Raw genomic sequence first — 20,984 nt, forward strand, 5'->3', positions numbered from 1 at the left:
AAACCTAACACTACACTATCATTAAATTAATTAAATAAAATATCTACAATTACCTACAATTAAACTTAACACTACACTATCAATACATTAATTAAATACAATATCTACAAATAACTACAATGAAATAAACTAACTAAAGTACAAAAAATAAAAAAGAACTAAGTTACAAAAAATAAAAAAATATTTACAAACATAAGGAAAATCTTACAACAATTTTAAACTAATTACACCTACTCTAAGCCCCCTAATAAAATAACAAAGCCCCCCAAAATAAAAAATGTCCTACCCTATTTTAAATTACTAAAGTTCAAAGCTCTTTTACCTTACCATCCCTGAACAGGGCCCTTTGCGGGGCATGCCCCAAAGAATTCAGCTCTTTTGCCTGTAAAAAAAAACATACAATACCCCCCCAACATTACAACCCACCACCCACATACCCCTAATCTAACCCAAACCCCCCTTAAATAAACCTAACACTAAGCCCCTGAAGATCATCCTACCTTGTCTTCACCATACCAGGTTCACCGATTGGTCCTGGCTCCAAAATCTTCATCCAACCCAAGTGGGGGCTGGTGATCCATAATCCGGCTGAAGTCTTCTATCATCCGGCGGCTGAAGAGGTCCAGAAGAGGCTCCAAAGTCTTCATCCTATCCGGGAAGAAGAGTAGATCTGGACCGGCAACCATCATCTTCCAAGCGGCATCTTCTATCTTCATCTGATGAGGACCGACTCCATCCTGAAGACCTCCACCGCGGACCCATCTTCATCCGGCGACGTCCAACTGAAGAATGACGGTTCCTTTAAGGGACGTCATCCAAGATGGCGTCCCTCGAATTCCGATTGGCTGATAGGATTCTATCAGCCAATCGGAATTAAGGTAGGAATATTCTGATTGGCTGATGGAATCAGCCAATCAGAATCAAGATCAATCCGATTGGCTGATCCAATCAGCCAATCAGATTGAGCTCGCATTCTATTGGCTGATCGGAAAAGCCAATAGAATGCGAGCTCAATCTGATTGGCTGATTGGATCAGCCAATCGGATTGAACTTGATTCTGATTGGCTGATTCCATCAGCCAATCAGAATATTCCTACCTTAATTCCGATTGGCTGATAGAATCCTATCAGCCAATCGGAATTCGAGGGACGCCATCTTGGATGACGTCCCTTAAAGGAACCGTCATTCTTCAGTTGGACGTCGCCGGATGAAGATGGGTCCGCGATGGAGGTCTTCAGGATGGAGCCGGTCCTCATCGGATGAAGATAGAAGATGCCGCTTGGAAGATGATGGTTGCCGGTCCGGATCTACTCTTCTTCCCGGATAGGATGAAGACTTTGGAGCCTCTTCTGGACCTCTTCAGCCGCCGGATGATATAAGAATTCAGCCGGATTATGGATCGCCAGCCCCCGCTTGGGTTGGATGAAGATTTTGGAGCCAGGACCGACCGGTGAACCTGGTATGGTGAAGACAAGGTAGGATGATCTTCAGGGGCTTAGTGTTAGGTTTATTTAAGGGGGGTTTGGGTTAGATTAGGGGTATGTGGGTGGTGGGTTGTAATGTTGGGGGGGTATTGTATGTTTTTTTTTACAGGCAAAAGAGCTGAATTCTTTGGGGCATGCCCCGCAAAGGGCCCTGTTCAGGGCTGGTAAGGTAAAAGAGCTTTGAACTTTAGTAATTTAGAATAGGGTAGGGCATTTTTTATTTTGGGGGGCTTTGTTATTTTATTAGGGGGCTTAGAGTAGGTGTAATTAGTTTAAAATTGTTGTAAGATTTTCCATATGTTTGTAAATATTTTTATTTTTTTTGTAACTTAGTTCTTTTTTATTTTTTGTACTTTAGTTAGTTTATTTCATTGTAGTTATTTGTAGATATTGTATTTAATTAATGTATTGATAGTGTAGTGTTAGGTTTAATTGTAGGTAATTGTAGATATTTTATTTAATTAATTTAATGATAGTATAGTGTTAGGTTTAATTGTAACTTAGGTTAGGATTTATTTTACAGGTAATTTTGTTATTATTTTAACTAGGTAACTATTAAATAGTTCTTAACTATTTAATAGCTATTGTACCTGGTTAAAATAATTACAAAGTTGCCTGTAAAATAAATATTAATCCTAAAATATCTACAATGTAATTATAATTTATATTGTAGCTATATTAGGATTTATTTTACAGGTAAATATTTAGCTTTAAATAGGAATAATTTATTTAATAAGAGTTAATTAATTTCGTTAGATTAAAAATATATTTAATTTAGGGGGGTGTTAGTGTTAGGGTTAGACTTAGCTTTAGGGGTTAATACATTTATTAGAATAGCGGTGAGCTCCGGTCGGCAGATTAGGGGTTAATGTTTGAAGTTAGGTGTCGGCGATGTTAGGGAGGGCAGATTAGGGGTTAATACTATTTATTATAGGGTTAGTGAGGCGGATTAGGGGTTAATAACTTTATTATAGTAGCGGTGCGGTCCGCTTGGCAGATTAGGGGTTAATAAGTGTAGGCAGGTGGAGGCGACGTTGTGGGGGGCAGATTAGGGGTTAATAAATATAATATAGGGGTCGGCGGTGTTAGGGGCAGCAGATTAGGGGTACATAAGGATAACTTAAGTGGCGGCGCTTTGCGGTCGGCAGATTAGGGGTTAATTATTGTAGGTAGTTGGCGGCGACGTTGTGGGGGGCAGATTAGGGGTTAATAAATATAATACAGGGGTCGGCGGTGTTAGGGGCAGCAGATTAGGGGTACATAAGTATAACGTAGGTGGCGGTCGGCAGATTAGGGGTTAAAAAAATTTAATCGAGTGGCGGCGATGTGGGGGGACCTCGGTTTAGGGGTACATAGGTAGTTTATGGGTGTTAGTGTACTTTAGAGTACAGTAGTTAAGAGCTTTATGAACCGGGGTTAGCCCAAAAAGCTCTTAACTCCTGACTTTTTTCTGCGGCTGGAGTTTTGTCGTTAGATTTCTAACGCTCACTTCAGCCACGACTCGAAATACCGGAGTTAGAAAGATCCCATTGAAAAGATAGGATACGCAATTTACGTAAGGGGATCTGTGGTATGGAAAAGTCGCGGCTGAAAAGTGAGCGTTAGACCCTTTTTTGAATGACTCCAAATACCGGCGGTAGCCTAAAACCAGCGTTAGGAGCCTCTAACGCTGGTTTTCACGGCTACCGCCAAACTCTAAATCTAGGCCTATGGTAGGAGAAGCCAGAAATTCAATGTGACACGATAGTGAGAATATATATATATATATATATATATATATATATATATATATTGAGTGTATGCAGGACATGTAATTGTGTTAAATAAAGTGATCTAACAGCACATGCGTGAATTTGTTTGGGCAGTAAAATCCGACACTACAGCTTCCAAGTCAGAATCTGCTCACTCTGACTGCGCATTTTGCTGATTGAGATAATCGCATTCCACACATTCCTATTTAACATATGTGGAGTGTGATTACATCATACAGAGCATGGGCAATCAGAGGGAGCAGATTCTGACAAAGGAGCAGAATCTGGTAGAACACCGGTGTTCTAAATTTTGTATCGACTCATATAAATTCCGGACGGGTTGAGAAGTTATATGGGCATTAGCCTTCATTACGCATGCGCTCCCGACATACTCTGTGCATGCGCACGCGGCCAAAATCGTCAGGTCCAGGATTTATACAGGATTTAAAAAAAAAAAAAAACAATTTAAAATAATATTTAAAAATATGTGAAGCACAAATTATCAACAATTAAAGTATAGGGTGGATTACATTAAAAAAACTTCATGTAACGGTTGTCTTGATCACACCTAAGGTTTATGGAATGAACCATCTACAGATTGAAATAAATGTATGTATTTGCAAAATTATTTCACTAAACAGAAACCATGGGGAGCTATGTACAATCATTGAGAAAACCTGTATATTAAAGGAACAGTCTAGTCCAAAATAAACTTTCATGATTCAGATAGAGAATGTCATTTTAAACAACGTTCCAATTTACTTTTATCACCAATTTTGCTTTGTTCTCTTGGTATTCTTAGTTGAAAGCTAAACCTAGGAGGTTCATATGCAAATTTCTAAACCCTTAAAGGCTGCCTCTTCTCTCAGGGCATTTTGACAGTTTTTCACCACTAGAGGATGTTAGTTCATGTGTGTCATACAGATAACACTGTGTTCATGCACGTGGAGTTCCAGTGAGCCAGCTCTCATTGGCTAAAATTGATGTCTGTCAAAAGAACTGAAGTAAGGGGGCAGTTTGCAAAGGCTTAGATACAAGGTAATCACAGAGGTAAAAAGTGTATTTATATAGCTGAGTTGGTTATGCAAAACTAGGGAATGTGTAATAAAGGGAATATCTATCTTTTTAAACAATAAAAATTCTGGTGTAGACTGTCCCTTTAAATGGGAGTGTTGGAGCTGGCAGGAGAAAAGCTGTGTTCTTCCAACAAATAATTTTGCAAATACATATATTTATTTCAATCTGTAAATGGTTCATTCCATAAACCTTAGGTCTGATCAAGACAACCATTACATTTCGTGGGGCCACATGACACTGTACATGAAGATGAATCCGCCCTATACTTTAACTGTTGATAATTTGGACTTGCATATTTTTTAATATTATTTTAAATTGTATGTTTTTTGTTATTGTACGTCAGCACACGCGCGCATGCGCGCTGAAGGCATCTCTCCTGTATAAATCCTGGACCTGAGGATTTGGGCCGCCTGCGCATGCACGGAGTGTGTTGGGTGCACATGTGTAATGAAGGCTAATGCCCATGCAACTCCTCAACCGTTTGCCCATTCCCCAAGGTTTACTTGGGGTGTATGCCAGAGGATCGGCGGTGTGCCCCCAAGACAAGCAAAACAGATAGTGAAAAAAGAAGAGTCACTGGAAGTGACGTCAGATTGGAGTTTTTGAGGAATTTGAGTTCTCGACAGAACACCAGCCCTGCCTGCAACAAGTACAACATTAGCATATTCCTAAAAGCAAATGAATGAAGGTGGTGAATTAATTTATCTATCCCAGTTATAATTGTGACCTAACACTCTCCTCTAGCAGAGATTAAACTTTATTGTAGTAAAACGTGTAAGTTTCAAACTTTGACTTGAGTGAGTGCTGGGTAAAATAAAGTTTATATTACAACATGTTTCTCCTTTCTAATTACTATGTACTTTCCAGAAATCAGTATTTCTATGAGGAAATTAAAGTTACACAATTTATGAATAGCATACCTAAGATTATAGCAGATAATATAATTTCAAAATTGAAAGATGCAGTAGATTTAAATGAATTTAGTAAACAAATATTCCAAACAACAAACAGTGTTGTTGTTTTTTTGTGTTTAGAAAAAGGAGGGAGAGAGAGAGTGAGAGAGAGAGAGAAAGAAAGAAAGAAAGAGAGAGAGAGAGAGAGAGAGAGTTGAAAGGAAGAGAAATAGGAGAGAGAAAGTGAAATAGAAGAGAGAGAGAGAGGCGAGGGAGTTTAACCCCTTAAGGACCACAGCACTTTTCCATTTTCTGACCGTTTGTGACTAAGGCTATTTTTACATTTCTGCTGTGTTTGTGTTTAGCTGTAATTTTCCTTTTACTCATTTACTGTACCCACACATATTATATACCATTTTTCTTGCGATCAAATATACCATTATTTTTATCATATCTTATAAGTTATTATAAAAAAATATATAAAATATAATGAAAAAATGGAAAAAAAACCGAAAAAACCTTTTCTAACTTTGACCCCCAAAATCTGTTACACATCTACAACCAACAAAAAACACCTATGCTAAATAGTTTCTAAATTTTGTCTTGAGTTTAAAAATACTCAATGTTTACATGTTATTTGATTTTTTTGCAAGTTATAGGGCAATAAATACAAGTAACACTTTGCTATTTCCAAACCATTTTTTTTTTTTCAAAATTAGCAATAGTTACATTGGAACACTGATATCTGTCAGGAATCCCTGAATATCCCTTGACATATATATATATATATATATATATATATATATATATATATATATATATATATATATATATATATATATATATATATATATATATATATATATATACAGGTAGCCCTCAGTTTACGCCGGGGTTAGGTTCCAGAAGGAATGGTTGTAAATCAAAACCGTTGTAAGTTGAAACCCAGTTTATAATGTAAGTCAATGGGAAGTGAGGGAGATAGGTTCCAGGCCCCTCTCAAAATTGTCATAAGTAACACCTAATACATTATTTTAAAAGCTTTGAAATGAAGACTTTAAATGCTAGACAGCATTATAAACCTAATAAAATAATCACACAACACAGAATATATAATTAAACTAAGTTAAATGAACAAAAACATTTGCTAAACAGCATTATAAACCTAATAAAATAATCACACAACACAGACTTCACTTGCATTTTTCTGCAAACAGTTCTTTCTATGCATTCCAATCTGGACTGAGTTATAGACAGGAAGATCTTGTTCCTTTGAAATCTGCTTGATAGCTCAGGTCTGCTTAAACTGATTAAGTTCAGCTTGCTTGGCTTTGCTGCAACACAAGCGGACAGCTCCACCTACTGGCTATTTTAATAAATGCACTGCTTCTCAATGCTTTTCAATAGCAGTCACATGACTGGAAAAAAAGGTTGTTATTCTGAAACGGTGTAAATTGAACCGTTGTAAAACGAGGGCCACCTGTATATATATTTATTTAGTTGACAACCCAAAGTATTGATCTAGGCCCATTTTGGTATATTTCATGCAACCATTTCACCGCCAAATGCGATCAAATAAAAATTGTTTACTTTTTCACAAACTTTAGGTTTCTCACTAAAATTATTTTTAAACAACTTGTGCAATTATGGCACAAATGGGTGTAAATGCTTCTCTGGGATTCTCTTTGTTCAGAAATAGCAGACATATATGACTTTGGCGTTGCTTTTTGGTAATTAGAAGGCCGCTAAATGCCGCTGTGCACCACACTTGTATTTTGCCAAGCAGTGAAGGGGTTAATTAGGTAGCTTGTAGGGAGCTTGTAGGGTTAATTTTAGCTTTAGTGTAGAGATCAGCCTTCCCACCTGACACATCCCACCCCCTGATCCCTCCCAAACAGCTCTCTTCCCTCCCCCAACGCACAATTGTCCCCGCCATCTTAAGTAGTGGCAGAAAGTATGCCAGTACTAAAATACTGTGATGGATCCCCCCTTAGCCCCCAACCTCCCTGATCACCCCTCAAACAGCTCTCTAACCCTCCCCCGCTACCTATTTGCTGCCATCTGCCAGTACCCAGTTTGCCCCCCCAAAAAGTTTTTTTACTTTTTTTTATTGATTAATACATTTTCTGTAATGTAGCTGCCCCCCCTTAATACCCCCTCCCCCTCCCAGATCCTTTGATCTTTATCTATTCCCCCCTCCCTCTCCCTCCTTCCCATACACTTACATTGGTGGCAGCAGTTGCTGCGGGCACGCACCCCGCAGGCCCCCCCGCATGCTCCCAGCACCTAGCGTGCACATTGCACATACAGGAACTGGATGCCGATTAGTGATGGGCCACCCACCCGCCTCCCTGCTATGACTCCCACCCACCAACAATCAGCACCATCGCTACCGGTGCAGAGGGGGCCACAGAGTGGCTCCCTCTGAATCGGTGTGTAGAAAAATGGTATTGCAGGATGTCTCAATATCGAGGCATCACTGCAATACCATGAAAGTGGCTGGAAGCAATCAGGATTGCTTCCACCAATTTAAACCCCTAAGGACGTACAGGGTACGTCGTTTGTCGTTAACTGACCTTTTTTGTAGGACGTACCCTGTACGTTCTTGGTCGTTAAGGGGTTAAAATAATACAATTCTACTATTATGGGTATATAATATAATAGAGAGCACTATAGCCCCTTTGTACCCCTCTCCCAATGATTAGTTATCAAAATTAATAGGAAGCTCTATCTTTTTATGTGCTAGGTTTACACAATACCTCTGTTACAAGCTCAGTGCCTCCTTTTTGTCTTTGCTTCTTTTTTCTGCTTCGTTTCAGAAGGTTTGCAGTTCATTATTTAACATAGAAATGAAAGTAAGATTTATTTATGTATAAGACGGAAGTGGGAATTGCCAAGGAAAGAAAAAAAAAAGATCCTATGAGTCATACATCTTACACAGTTTACTTGAGACTACAGTGTAGAAAAGTAATTCCTGAAATCTGATATCTATAAAACAGGTCACTGGGTAAACATTCTGTAGACTCACTTCTGCTCTCTTTTCTTTCTAATTACTTTCATTTTTAACCATGCTTTTAATAAAACATTTACTTGCTGATCTATATGTATATATTTTGCCTTTTGTTAATCCCTGAAGCCAATTGTGTATAGAAAGTAGCCTATCTAGTGACACATTTTTATAATGTTGTTAACATTTTCAGGAATGAAGACTACAGTTATACATATTCAATACAGTTGCTTTTATTAAAGAAATTTAAATAATTCTAGAAAATATAAATCCTTGGAAAATGTTGATTCCATAGGGCCGATTTATAAAGGGCCAAATAGCCCCTGATGCCCCTTTTTTCGCCGAGCCTTCGGGCTCGCCCGAAACAGCAGTTATGAAGCAGTGGTTTTAAAGGGCCAGTAAATCTACCAAATAATGTTATATAATTCTGCACATAGGGAATTTTTTTTTATTTTGGGGGGCTTTATTATTTTATTAGGGGGCTTAGAATAGGTGTAATTAGCTTAAAAATCTTGTAATCTTTTTTTTATTTTTTGTAATTTAGTGTTTTTTTTCTGTAATTTAGTTTAGTTTAATTGTATTTTAGTTTAGATATTTGTAGTTTATTTTATTTATTGATAGTGTAGGTGTATTTGTAACTTAGGTTAGGATTTATTTTACAGATATATTGGTAATTATTTTAACTAGGTAGCTATTAAATAGTTATTAACTATTTAATAGCTATTGTACCTAGTTAAAATAAATACCAAGTTACCTGTAAAATAAATATAAACCCTAAAATAGCTACAATGTAATTATTAATTACATTGTAGCTATCTTAGGGTTTATTTTATAGGTAAGTATTTAGATTTTAATAGGAATATTTTAATTAATAATATTAATATTAGATTTATTTTAATAAGAGTTTAGTTAGGGATGTCAGAGTTCGATAGGGTTATTATACTTAATACTGTATATATATAATATAATAACGATATTAACTATATTAACCCTAATATAATTAGGGTTAATATAGTTAATATATATAATATAATAACTATATTAACTATATTAACCCTAATATAATTAGGGTTAATATAGTTAATATAGCTGGCGGCGGTGTAGGGGGATTAGATTAGGGGTTAATACATTTATTATAGGTGGCGGCGGTGTAGGGGGATTTAGATTGTAGGCAAAAGAGCTGTTTACTTTGTGACAAAGCCCCACCAAAAGCCCTTTTAAGGGCTGGTAAAAGAGAAGAATTCTTTGGGGCATGCCCCGCAAAAAGCCCTTTTAAGGGCTGGCAATAGAGCAGTTTACTTTGGGGTAATGCCACGCAAAAAGCCCTTTTCAGGGCTATTTGTAGGGTTAGACTTAGGTTTAGTGGTAAGGATTGTTTAGTATTTTAGGGGTTAAATAGTTTAATATAGCTGGCGGCGGGGTAGGGGGATTAGATTAGGGGTTAATTAATTTAATATAGGTGGCGGCGGGGTAGGGGGATAAAATTAGGGGTTAATAATTTTAAAATAGATGGCGGCGGTGTAAGGGGCTCAGTTTAGGGGGTAGTTTAATGTAGTTGGCGGCGGGGTAAGAGCTCACATTAGGTGGTTATACTTTTATTGTAGGTAGCGGCGGGGTCCGGGTGCGGCGGTTTAGGGTTAAATATTTTATTAGGGATTGCGGCGGGGGATCGCGGTTGACAGGTAGATAGATATTGTGCATGCGTTAGGTGTTAGGTTTTATTTAGCAGATCGCGGTTGACAGCTAGATAGACATTGCGCATGCGTTAGGTGTTAGGTTTATTTTGTAGCTAGTTTAGGGAGTTACGGGGCTCCAATAGACAGCGTAAGGCTTACTACGGCTGCTTTTTGTGGCGAGGTGAAAATGGAGTAGAATTTCTCCATTTTCGCCACGTAAGTCCTTACGCTGTATATTGGATACCAAACTGCGCTGGTTTGGTATACCTGCCTATGGCCCAAAAAACTACGGGCGACGGCAGAAATATACGAGTGTAACTTCTAGGTTACGCTGTATATAGGATACCAAACCAGCGCGAAATTCAGCGTTGCCGGCATTTGCGGGCGACGCTGCATATCAGATTGTGCCCTTATTGCCTAAAAAACACATGATACTAAAATTAGGGATGTCTCCCTCAATATGTTATTCTCAAAGGTCTGTAAATTCGTTAATGATCATCAACAGTAGACATGTGCACAGCTAAAAAATTCGGTTCGTTTTCGGTTCGGATCGATTCGGACTTTTCAAATTTCGTTTCGGATCGAATCGGATTCGGCAAAATTTGAATAAATTTGTTTCGGATTTATTCGGATCCGAATAAATTCGTTTCGGATTTATTCTGATTCGGCTAAATTCGGTTCTATTCCGTTCCGAAATTCGGTATGTTTTAGTACACTAACACCCATTTAGTACACTAAGTCACTAACACCCATAAACTACCTATGAACCACTAAACCGAGGCCCCCCCACATCGCAAACCCTATAATAACATTATTTAACCCCTAATCTGCCGATCGGATATCGCCGCAACCTACATTATAGCTATTAACCCCTAATCTGCTGTCCCTAACACCGCCGACCCCTACATTATAGTTATTAACCCCTAATCTGCCTCCCCCAACGTCGCCGCAATCTAACTACAAGTATTAACCCCTAATCTGCCGACCCGATATCGCCGCCGCCTACATTATAGCTATTAACCCCTAATCTGGTGTCCCTAACACCGCCGACCCCTACATTATAGTTATTAACCCCTAATCTGCCTCCCCCAACGTCGCCGCAATCTAACTACAAGTATTAACCCCTAATCTGCCGACCCGATATCGCCGCCGCCTACATTATAGCTATTAACCCCTAATCTGGTGTCCCTAACACCGCCGACCCCTACATTATAGTTATTAACCCCTAATCTGCCTCCCCCAACGTCGCCGCAATCTAACTACAAGTATTAACCCCTAATCTGCCGACCCGATATCGCCGCCTACATTATAGCTATTAACCCCTAATCTGCTGTCCCTAACACCGCCGACCCCTACATTATAGTTATTAACCCCTAATCTGCCTCCCCCAACGTCGCCGCAATCTAACTACAAGTATTAACCCCTAATCTGCCGACCCGATATCGCCGCCGCCTACATTATAGCTATTAACCCCTAATCTGGTGTCCCTAACACCGCCGACCCCTACATTATAGTTATTAACCCCTAATCTGCCCCCCCCCAACGTCGCCGCCACCTACCTACAATTATTAACCCCTAATCTCCCGCCCCCAACGTCGCCGCTACTATAATAAGGTTATTAACCCCTAAACCTAAGTCTAACCCTAACACTAACACCCCCTAACTTAAATATAATTTAAATAAAACGAAATAAATTTACTATAGTTAAATAAATGAATCCTATTTAAAACTAAAGACTTACCTGTAAAATAAACCCTAAGATAGCTGCAATATAACTAATAGTTACATTGTAGCTATTTTAGGATTTATTTTTATTTTACAGGCAACTTTGCATTTATTTTAACTAGGTACAATAGCTATTAAATAGATATTTACTGTTTAATAGCTACCTAGTTAAAATAATTACAAATTTACCTGTAAAATAAATCCTAACCTAAGTTACAATTACACCTAACACTACACTATCATTAAATAAATGAATCATATTTAAAACAAAATACTTACCTGTAAAATAAACCCTAAGATAGCTACAATATAACTAATAGTTACATTGTAGCTATTTTACCATTTATATTTATTTTACAGGCAACTTTGTATTTATTATAACTAGGTACAAAAGCTATTAAATAGTTATTGACTAATTAATAGCTACCTAGTTAAAATAATTACAAAATTACCTGTAAAATAAATCCTAACCTAAGTTACAATTAAACCTAACACTACACTGTCATTAAATAAATTAACTACAAGTACCTACAATTATCTACAATTAAATAAACTAAAGTACAAAAACCCCCCACTAAATTACAAAAAACAAACACTAAATTACAAAAAATAAAAAAATATTACAAGAATTTTAAACTAATTACACCTAATCTAAGCCCCCTAATAAAATAACAAAGCCCCCCAAAATAAAAAAAATGCCCTACCCTATACTAAATTACAAAAGTTAACAGCTCTATTACCTTACCAGCCCTGAACAGGGCCCTTTGCGGGGCATGCCCCAAAGAAAACAGCTCTTTTGCCTGTAAAAAAAAAACACAATCTCCCCCCCCCACATTACAACCCACCACCCACATACCCCTACTCTAACCCAAACCCCCCTTAAATAAACCTAACACTACCCCCCTGAAGATCTCCCTACCTTGAGTCGTGTTCACCCAGCCGGGCCGAAGTCTTCATCCGATGGGGCAGAAGAGTACATCCAGACCGGCAGAAGTCTTCATCCAAGCGGGGCAAGAAGAGGTCTTCCATCCATCATACAAGTACCAAAATACAAACAAACACTAAATTACCAAAAATAATAAAATATTACAATAATTTTAAACTAATTACACCTAATCTAAGCCCCCTACTAGCTATTAATATAGCTTCAATATAACTAATAGTTACATTGTAGCTATTTTAGGATTTATATGTATTTTACAGGCAACTTTGTATTTATTTTAACTAGGTACAATAGTTATTAAATAGTTAATAACTATTTAATAACTACCTAGCTAAAATAAATACAAATTTACCTGTAAAATAAATCATCACCTAAGTTACAATTACACCTAACACTACACTATCATTAAATTAACTAAATAAATGAATCCTATATAAAACTAAAGACTTACCTGTAAAATAAACCCTAATATAGCTGCAATATAACTAATAGTTACATTGTAGCTATTTTAGCATTTATATTTATTGTACAGGCAACTTTGTATTTATTTTAACTAGGTTCAATAGCTATTAAATAGATATTGACTATTTAATAGCTACCTAGTTAAAATAATTACAAAATTACCTGTAAAATAAATCCTAACCTAAGTTACAATTAAACCTAACACTACACTATCATTAAATAAATTAACTACAAGTACCTACAATTAAATACAATTAAAAAAACTAAACTAAAGTACAAAACCCCCCCACTAAATTACAAAAAATAAAAAAATATTACAAGAATTTTAAACTAATTACACCTAATCTAAGCCCCCTAATAAAATAACAAAGCCCCCCAAAATAAAAAAAAATGCCCTACCCTATACTAAATTACTAAAGTTAACAGCTCTATTACCTTACCAGCCCTGAACAGGGCCTTTTGCGGGGCATGCCCCAAAGAAAACAGCTCTTTTGCCTGTTAAAAAAAAACACAATACCCCCCCCCCACATTACAACCCACCACCCACATACCCCTACTCTAACCCAAACCCCCCTTAAATAAACCTAACACTACCCCCCTGAAGATCTCCCGACCTTGAGTCGTGTTCACCCAGCCGGGCCGAAGTCTTCATCCGATGGGGCAGAAGAGGACATCCAGACCAGCAGAAGTCTTCATCCAAGCGGGGCAAGAAGAGGTCTTCCATCCATCAGAAAAGTACAAAAAAATAAACAAACACTAAATTAGCAAGAATAATAAAATATTACAATAATTTTAAACTAATTACACCTAATCTAAGCCCCCTACTAGCTATTAATATAGCTACAATATAACTAATAGTTACATTGTAGCTATTTTAGGATTTATATTTATTTTACAGGCAACTTTGTATTTATTTTAACTAGGTACAATAGCTATTAAATAATTAATAACTATTTAATAACTACCTAGCTAAAATAAATACAAATTTACCTGTAAAATAAACCCTAACCTAAGTTACAATTACACCTAACACTACACTGTCATTAAATTAACTAAATAAATGAATCATATTTAAAACAAAATACTTACCTGTAAAATAAACCCTAATATAGCTTCAATATAACTAATAGTTACATTGTAGCTACCTTAGGATTTATATTTATTTTACAGGCAACTTTGTATTTATTTTAACTAGGTACAATAGCTATTAAATAGATATTTACTGTTTAATAGCTACCTAGTTAAAATAATTACAAAATTACCTGTAAAATAAATCCTAACCTAAGTTACTATTAAACCTAACACTACACTATCATTAAATAAATTAACTACAAGTACCTACAATTAAATACAATGAAATAAACTAAACTAAAGTCCAAAAAAAATAAACACTAAATTACAAAAAATAAAAAAAATTACAAGAATTTTAAACTAATTACACCTAATCTAAGCCCCCTAATAAAATAACAAAGCCCCCCAAAATAAAAAAATGCCCTACCCTATACTAAATTACAAAAGTAATCAGCTCTATTACCTTACCAGCCCTGAACAGGGCCTTTTGCGGGGCATGCCCCAAAGAAAACAGCTCTTTTGCCTGTAAAAAAAAAACACAATACCCCCCCCCACATTACAACCCACCACCCACATACCCCTACTCTAACCCAAACCCCCCTTAAATAAACCTAACACTACCCCCCTGAAGATCTCTCTACCGTGTCTTCACCCAGCGGGCCGAAGTCTTCATCCGATGGGGCAGAAGAGGACATCCAGACCGGCAGAAGTCTTCATCAAAGCGGGGCAAGAAGAGGTCTTCCATCCATCAGAAGTCTTGATCCAGGCGGCATCTTCTCTGTTTATCCATCGGGAGCGGAGCGGCAGCATCCTGAAGACATCCCACGCAGAGCATCCTCTTCTTTCTTGATCCGACGACTAGGTGACTGTACCTTTAAGTGACGTCATCCAAGATGGCGTCCCTTGAATTCCGATTGGCTGATAGGATTCTATCAGCCAATCGGAATTAAGGTAGGAAAAATCTGATTGGCTGATTCAATCAGCCAATCAGATTCAAGTTCAATCCGATTGGCTGATGGAATCAGCCAATCAGATTTTTCCTACCTTAATTCCGATTGGCTGATAGAATCCTATCAGCCAATCGGAATTCGAGGGACGCCATCTTGGATGACGTCCCTTAAAGGTACAGTCACCTAGTCGTCGGATCAAGAAAGAAGAGGATGCTCTGCGTGGGATGTCTTCAGGATGTTGCCGCTCCGCTCCCGATGGATGAACAGAGAAGATGCCGCCTGGATCAAGACTTCTGATGGATGGAAGACCTCTTCTTGCCCCGCTTGGATGAAGACTTCTGCCGGTCTGGATGTCCTCTTCTGCCCCATCGGATGAAGACTTCGGCCCGGCTGGGTGAAGACACGGTAGAGAGATCTTCAGGGGGGTAGTGTTAGGTTTATTTAAGGGGGGTTTGGGTTAGAGTAGGGGTATGTGGGTGGTGGGTTGTAATGTGGGGGGGGGTATTGTGTTTTTTTTTACAGGCAAAAGAGCTGTTTTCTTTGGGGCATGCCCTGCAAAAGGCCCTGTTCAGGGCTGGTAAGGTAATAGAGCTGATTACTTTTGTAATTTAGTATAGGGTAGGGCATTTTTTTTATTTTGGGGGGCTTTGTTATTTTATTAGGGGGCTTAGATTAGGTGTAATTAGTTTAAAATTCTTGTAATTTTTTTTATTTTTTGTAATTTAGTGTTTGTTTTTTTGTACTTTAGTTTAGTTTATTTCATTGTATTTAATTGTAGGTACTTGTAGTTAATTTATTTAATGATAGTGTAGTGTTAGGTTTAATAGTAACTTAGGTTAGGATTTATTTTACATTTAATTTTGTAATTATTTTAACTAGGTAGCTATTAAACAGTAAATATCTATTTAATAGCTATTGTACCTAGTTAAAATAAATACAAAGTTGCCTGTAAAATAAATATAAATGCTAAAATAGCTACAATGTAACTATTAGTTATATTGTAGCTATATTAGGGTTTATTTTACAGGTAAGTATTTAGTTTTATATAGGATTAATTTATTTAGTTAATTTAATGACAGTGTAGTGTTAGGTGTAATTGTAACTTAGGTTAGGGTTTATTTTACAGGTAAATTTGTATTTATTTTAGCTAGGTAGTTATTAAATAGTTATTAACTATTTAATAGCTATTGTACCTAGTTAAAATAAATACAAAGTTGCCTGTAAAATAAATATAAATCCTAAAATAGCTACAATGTAACTATTAGTTATATTGTAGCTATATTAATAGCTAGTAGGGGGCTTAGATTAGGTGTAATTAGTTTAAAATTATTGTAATATTTTATTATTTTTGCTAATTTAGTGTTTCTTTGTTTTTTTGTACTTTTCTGATGGATGGAAGACCTCTTCTTGCCCCGCTTGGATGAAGACTTCTGCCGGTCTGGATGCCCTCTTCTGCCCCATCGGATGAAGACTTCGGCCCGGCTGGGTGAACACGACTCAAGGTAGGGAGATCTTCAGGGGGGTAGTGTTAGGTTTATTTAAGGGGGGTTTGGGTTAGAGTAGGGGTATGTGGGTGGTGGGTTGTAATGTGGGGGGGGGAGATTGTGTTTTTTTTTTACAGGCAAAAGAGCTGTTTTCTTTGGGGCATGCCCCGAAAAGGGCCCTGTTCAGGGCTGGTAAGGTAATAGAGCTGATTACTTTTGTAATTTAGTATAGGGTAGGGCATTTTTTTATTTTGGGGGGCTTTGTTATTTTATTAGGGGGCTTAGATTAGGTGTAATTAGTTTAAAATTCTTGTAATATTTTTTTATTTTTTGTAATTTAGTGGGGGGGGGGGGGTTTGTACTTTAGTTTATTTTTTTTAATTGTATTTAATTGTAGGTAATTGTAGTTAATTTATTTAATGATAGTGTAGTGTTAGGTTTAATTGTAACTTAGGTTAGGATTTATTTTACAGGTAATTTTGTAATTATTTTAACTAGGTAGCTATTAAATAGTCAATATCTATTTAATAGCTATTGAACCTAGTTAAAATGAATACAAAGTTGCCTGAACAATAAATATAAATGCTAAAATAGCTACAATGTAACTATTAGTTATATTGCAGCTATATTAGGGTTTATTTTACAGGTAAGTCTTTAGTTTTATATAGGATTCATTTATTTAGTTAATTTAATGATAGTGTAGTGTTAGGTGTAATTGTAACTTAGGTGATGATTTATTTTACAGGTAAATTTGTATTTATTTTAGCTAGGTAGTTATTAAATAGTTATTAACTATTTAATAACTATTGTACCTAGTTAAAATAAATACAAAGTTGCCTGTAAAATACATATAAATCCTAAAATAGCTACAATGTAACTATTAGTTATATTGAAGCTATATTAATAGCTAGTAGGGGGCTTAGATTAGGTGTAATTAGTTTAAAATTATTGTAATATTTTATTATTTTTGGTAATTTAGTGTTTGTTTGTATTTTGGTACTTGTATGATGGATGGAAGACCTCTTCTTGCCCCGCTTGGATGAAGACTTCTGCCGGTCTGGATGTCCTCTTCTGCCCCATCGGATGAAGACTTCGGCCCGGCTGGGTGAACACGACTCAAGGTAGGGAGATCTTCAGGGGGGTAGTGTTAGGTTTATTTAAGGGGGGTTTGGGTTAGAGTAGGGGTATGTGGGTGGTGGGTTGTAATGTGGGGGGGGGGATTGTGTTTTCTTTTTAAAGGCAAAAGAGCTGTTTTCTTTGGGGCATGCCCCGCAAAGGGCCCTGTTCAGGGCTGGTAAGGTAATAGAGCTGTTAACTTTTGTAATTTAGTATAGGGTAGGGCATTTTTTTTATTTTGGGGGGCTTTGTTATTTTATTAGGGGGCTTAGATTAGGTGTAATTAGTTTAAAATTCTTGTAATATTTTTTTATTTTTTGTAATTTAGTGGTTTTTTATTTTTTGTAATTTAGTGGGGGGGTTTTGTACTTTAGTTTATTTAATTGTAGATAATTGTAGGTACTTGTAGTTAATTTATTTAATGACAGTGTAGTGTTAGGTTTTATTGTAACTTAGGTTAGGATTTATTTTACAGGTAATTTTGTAATTATTTTAACTAGTTAGCTATTAATTAGTCAATAACTATTTAATAGCTATTGTACCTAGTTAAAATAAATACAAAGTTGCCTGTAAAATAAATATAAATGCTAAAATAGCTACAATTTAACTATTAGTTATATTGTAGCTATTTTAGGGTTTATTTTACAGGTAAGTATTTAGTTTTAAATATGATTCATTTATTTAATGATAGTGTAGTGTTAGGTGTAATTGTAACTTAGGTTAGGATTTATTTTACAGGTAAATTTGTATTTATTTTAACTAGGTAGCTATTAATTAGTCAATAACTATTTAATAGCTATTGTACCTAGTTAAAATAAATACAAAGTTGCCTGTAAAATAAATATAAATGCTAAAATAGCTACAATGTAACTATTAGTTATATTGCAGCTATATTAGGGTTTATTTTACAGGTAAGTCTTTAGTTTTAAATAGGATTCATTGATTTAACTATAGTAAATTTATTTTGTTTTATTTAAATTATATTTAAGTTAGGGGGTGTTAGTGTTAGGGTTAGACTTAGGTTTAGGGGTTAATAACCTTATTATAGTAGCGGCGACGTTGTGGGCAGGAGATTAGGGGTTAATAATTGTAGGTAGGTGGCGGCGATGTTAGGGAGGGCAGATTAGGGGTTAATAAAATGTATTATAGTGTTTGCGAGGCGGGAGTGCGGCGGTTTAGGGGTTAATACATTTATTATAGTTGCGGCGATTTGCGGTCGGCAGATTAGGGGTTAATACTTGTAGTTAGATTGCGGCGACGTTGGGGGAGGGCAGATTAGGGGTTAATAACTATAATGTAGGGGTCGGCGGTGTTAGGGACAGCAGATTAGGGATTAATAGCTATAATGTAGGCGGCGGCGATATCGGGTCGGCAGATTAGGGGTTAATACTTGTAGTTAGATTGCGGCGACGTTGGGGGAGGCAGATTAGGGGTTAATAACTATAATGTAGGGGTCGGCGGTGTTAGGGACAGCAGATTAGGGGTTAATATCTATAATGTAGGCGGCGGCGATATCGGGTCGGCAGATTAGGGGTTAATACTTGTAGTTAGATTGCGGCGACGTTGGGGGGGGCAGATTAGGGGTTAATACTTGTAGTTAGGATTGCGGCGACGTTGGGGGGGGAAGATTAGGGGTTAATAACTATAATGTAGGGGTCGGCGGTGTTAGGGACAGCAGATTAGGGGTTAATAGTTATAATGTAGGTGGCGGCGATATTCGGTCGGCAGATTAGGGGTTAATAAAATAATGCAGGTGTCAGCGATAGCGGAGGCAGCAGATTAGGGGTTAATAAGTGTCAGATTAGGGGTGTTTAGAGACTCGGGGTACATGTTAGGGTGTTAGGTGCAGACTTAGGCCTAGATTTAGAGTTCGGCGGTAGCCGTCAAAACCAGCGTTAGAGGCTCCTAACGCTGGTTTTGGGCGCCCGCTGGTATTTGGAGTCAGTGATTAAAGGGTCTAACGCTCACTTTTCAGCCGCGACTTTTCCATACCGCAGATCCCCCTACGCCATTTGCGTAGCCTATCTTTTCAATGGGATCTTTCTAACGCTGGTATTTAGAGTCGTTTCTGCAGTGAGCGTTAGAGCTCTAACGACAAGATTCCAGCCGCCTGAAAATAGCAGGAGTTAAGAGCTTTCTGGCTAACGCCGGTTTATAAAGCTCTTAACTACTGTACCCTAAAGTACACTAACACCCATAAACTACCTATGTACCCCTAAACCGAGCTCCCCCCACACCGCCGCCACTCGATTAAAATTTTTAACCCCTAATCTGCCGACCGCCACCTACGTTATATTTATGTACCCCTAATCTGCTGCCCCTAACCCCGCCGACCCCTGTATTATATTTATTCACCCCTAACCTGCCCCCCACAACGTCGCCGCCAGCTACTTACAATAATTAACCCCTAATCTTCCGACCGCAAATCGCCGCCACCTACGTTATCCCTATGTACCCCTAATCTGCTGCCCCTAACACCGCCGACCCCTATATTATATTTATTAACCCCTAATCTGCCCCCCTCAACGTCGCCGACACCTGCCTACACTTATTAACCCCTAATCTGCCGAGCGGACCTGAGCGCTACTATAATAAAGTTATTAACCCCTAATCCGCCTCACTAACCCGATCATAAATAGTATTAACCCCTAATCTGCCCTCCCTAACATCGCCAACACCTACCTTCAATTATTAACCCCTAAACTTCCGATCGGAGCTCACCGCTATTCTAATAAATGTATTAACCCCTAAAGCTAAGTCTAACCCTAACACTAACACCCCCCCTAAGTTAAATATAATTTTTATCTAACGAAATTAATTAACTCTTATTAAATAAATTATTCCTATTTAAAGCTAAATACTTACCTGTAAAATAAATCCTAATATAGCTACAATATAAATTATAATTATATTATAGCTATTTTAGGATTAATATTTATTTTACAGGCAACTTTGTAATTATTTTAACCAGGTACAATAGCTATTAAATAGTTAAGAACTATTTAATAGTTACCTAGTTAAAATAATAACAAATTTACCTGTAAAATAAATCCTAACCTAAGTTATAATTAAACCTAACACTACCCTATCAATAAAATAATTAAATAAACTACCTACAATTACCTACAATTAACCTAACACTACACTATCAATAAATAAATTAAACACAATTGCTACAAATAAATACAATTAAATAAACTAGCTAAAGTACAAAAAATAAAAAAGAACTAAGTTACAGAAAATAAAAAAATATTTACAAACATAAGAAAAATATTACAACAATTTTAAACTAATTACACCTACTCTAAGCCCCCTAATAAAATAACAAAGCCCCCCAAAATAAAA

At 36.9% G+C, this 20,984-nt stretch overlaps 1 protein-coding gene across 2 annotated transcripts in view; it reads right to left on the minus strand.

The window, feature by feature from the left end:
- Positions 1 to 20,984, minus strand: part of LOC128638947 (guanylate-binding protein 1) — a 159,405-nt gene that overhangs the window by 86,949 nt on the left and 51,472 nt on the right. The window contains exon 1 of one of the 2 annotated variants that reach the window (XM_053691078.1): positions 7,965 to 8,116. The exons of the other annotated variant lie outside the window; for it this stretch is intronic. The gene's annotated coding sequence lies outside the window, so the exon portion shown is untranslated. Of the gene's footprint in view, positions 1 to 7,964; positions 8,117 to 20,984 lie in introns of those variants that run through there. 2 annotated transcript variants of the gene reach the window in all.

This window comes from Bombina bombina, chromosome 8 (genome assembly GCF_027579735.1).
Source record: "Bombina bombina isolate aBomBom1 chromosome 8, aBomBom1.pri, whole genome shotgun sequence".
NCBI classification, from domain to species: Eukaryota; Metazoa; Chordata; class Amphibia; order Anura; family Bombinatoridae; genus Bombina; species Bombina bombina.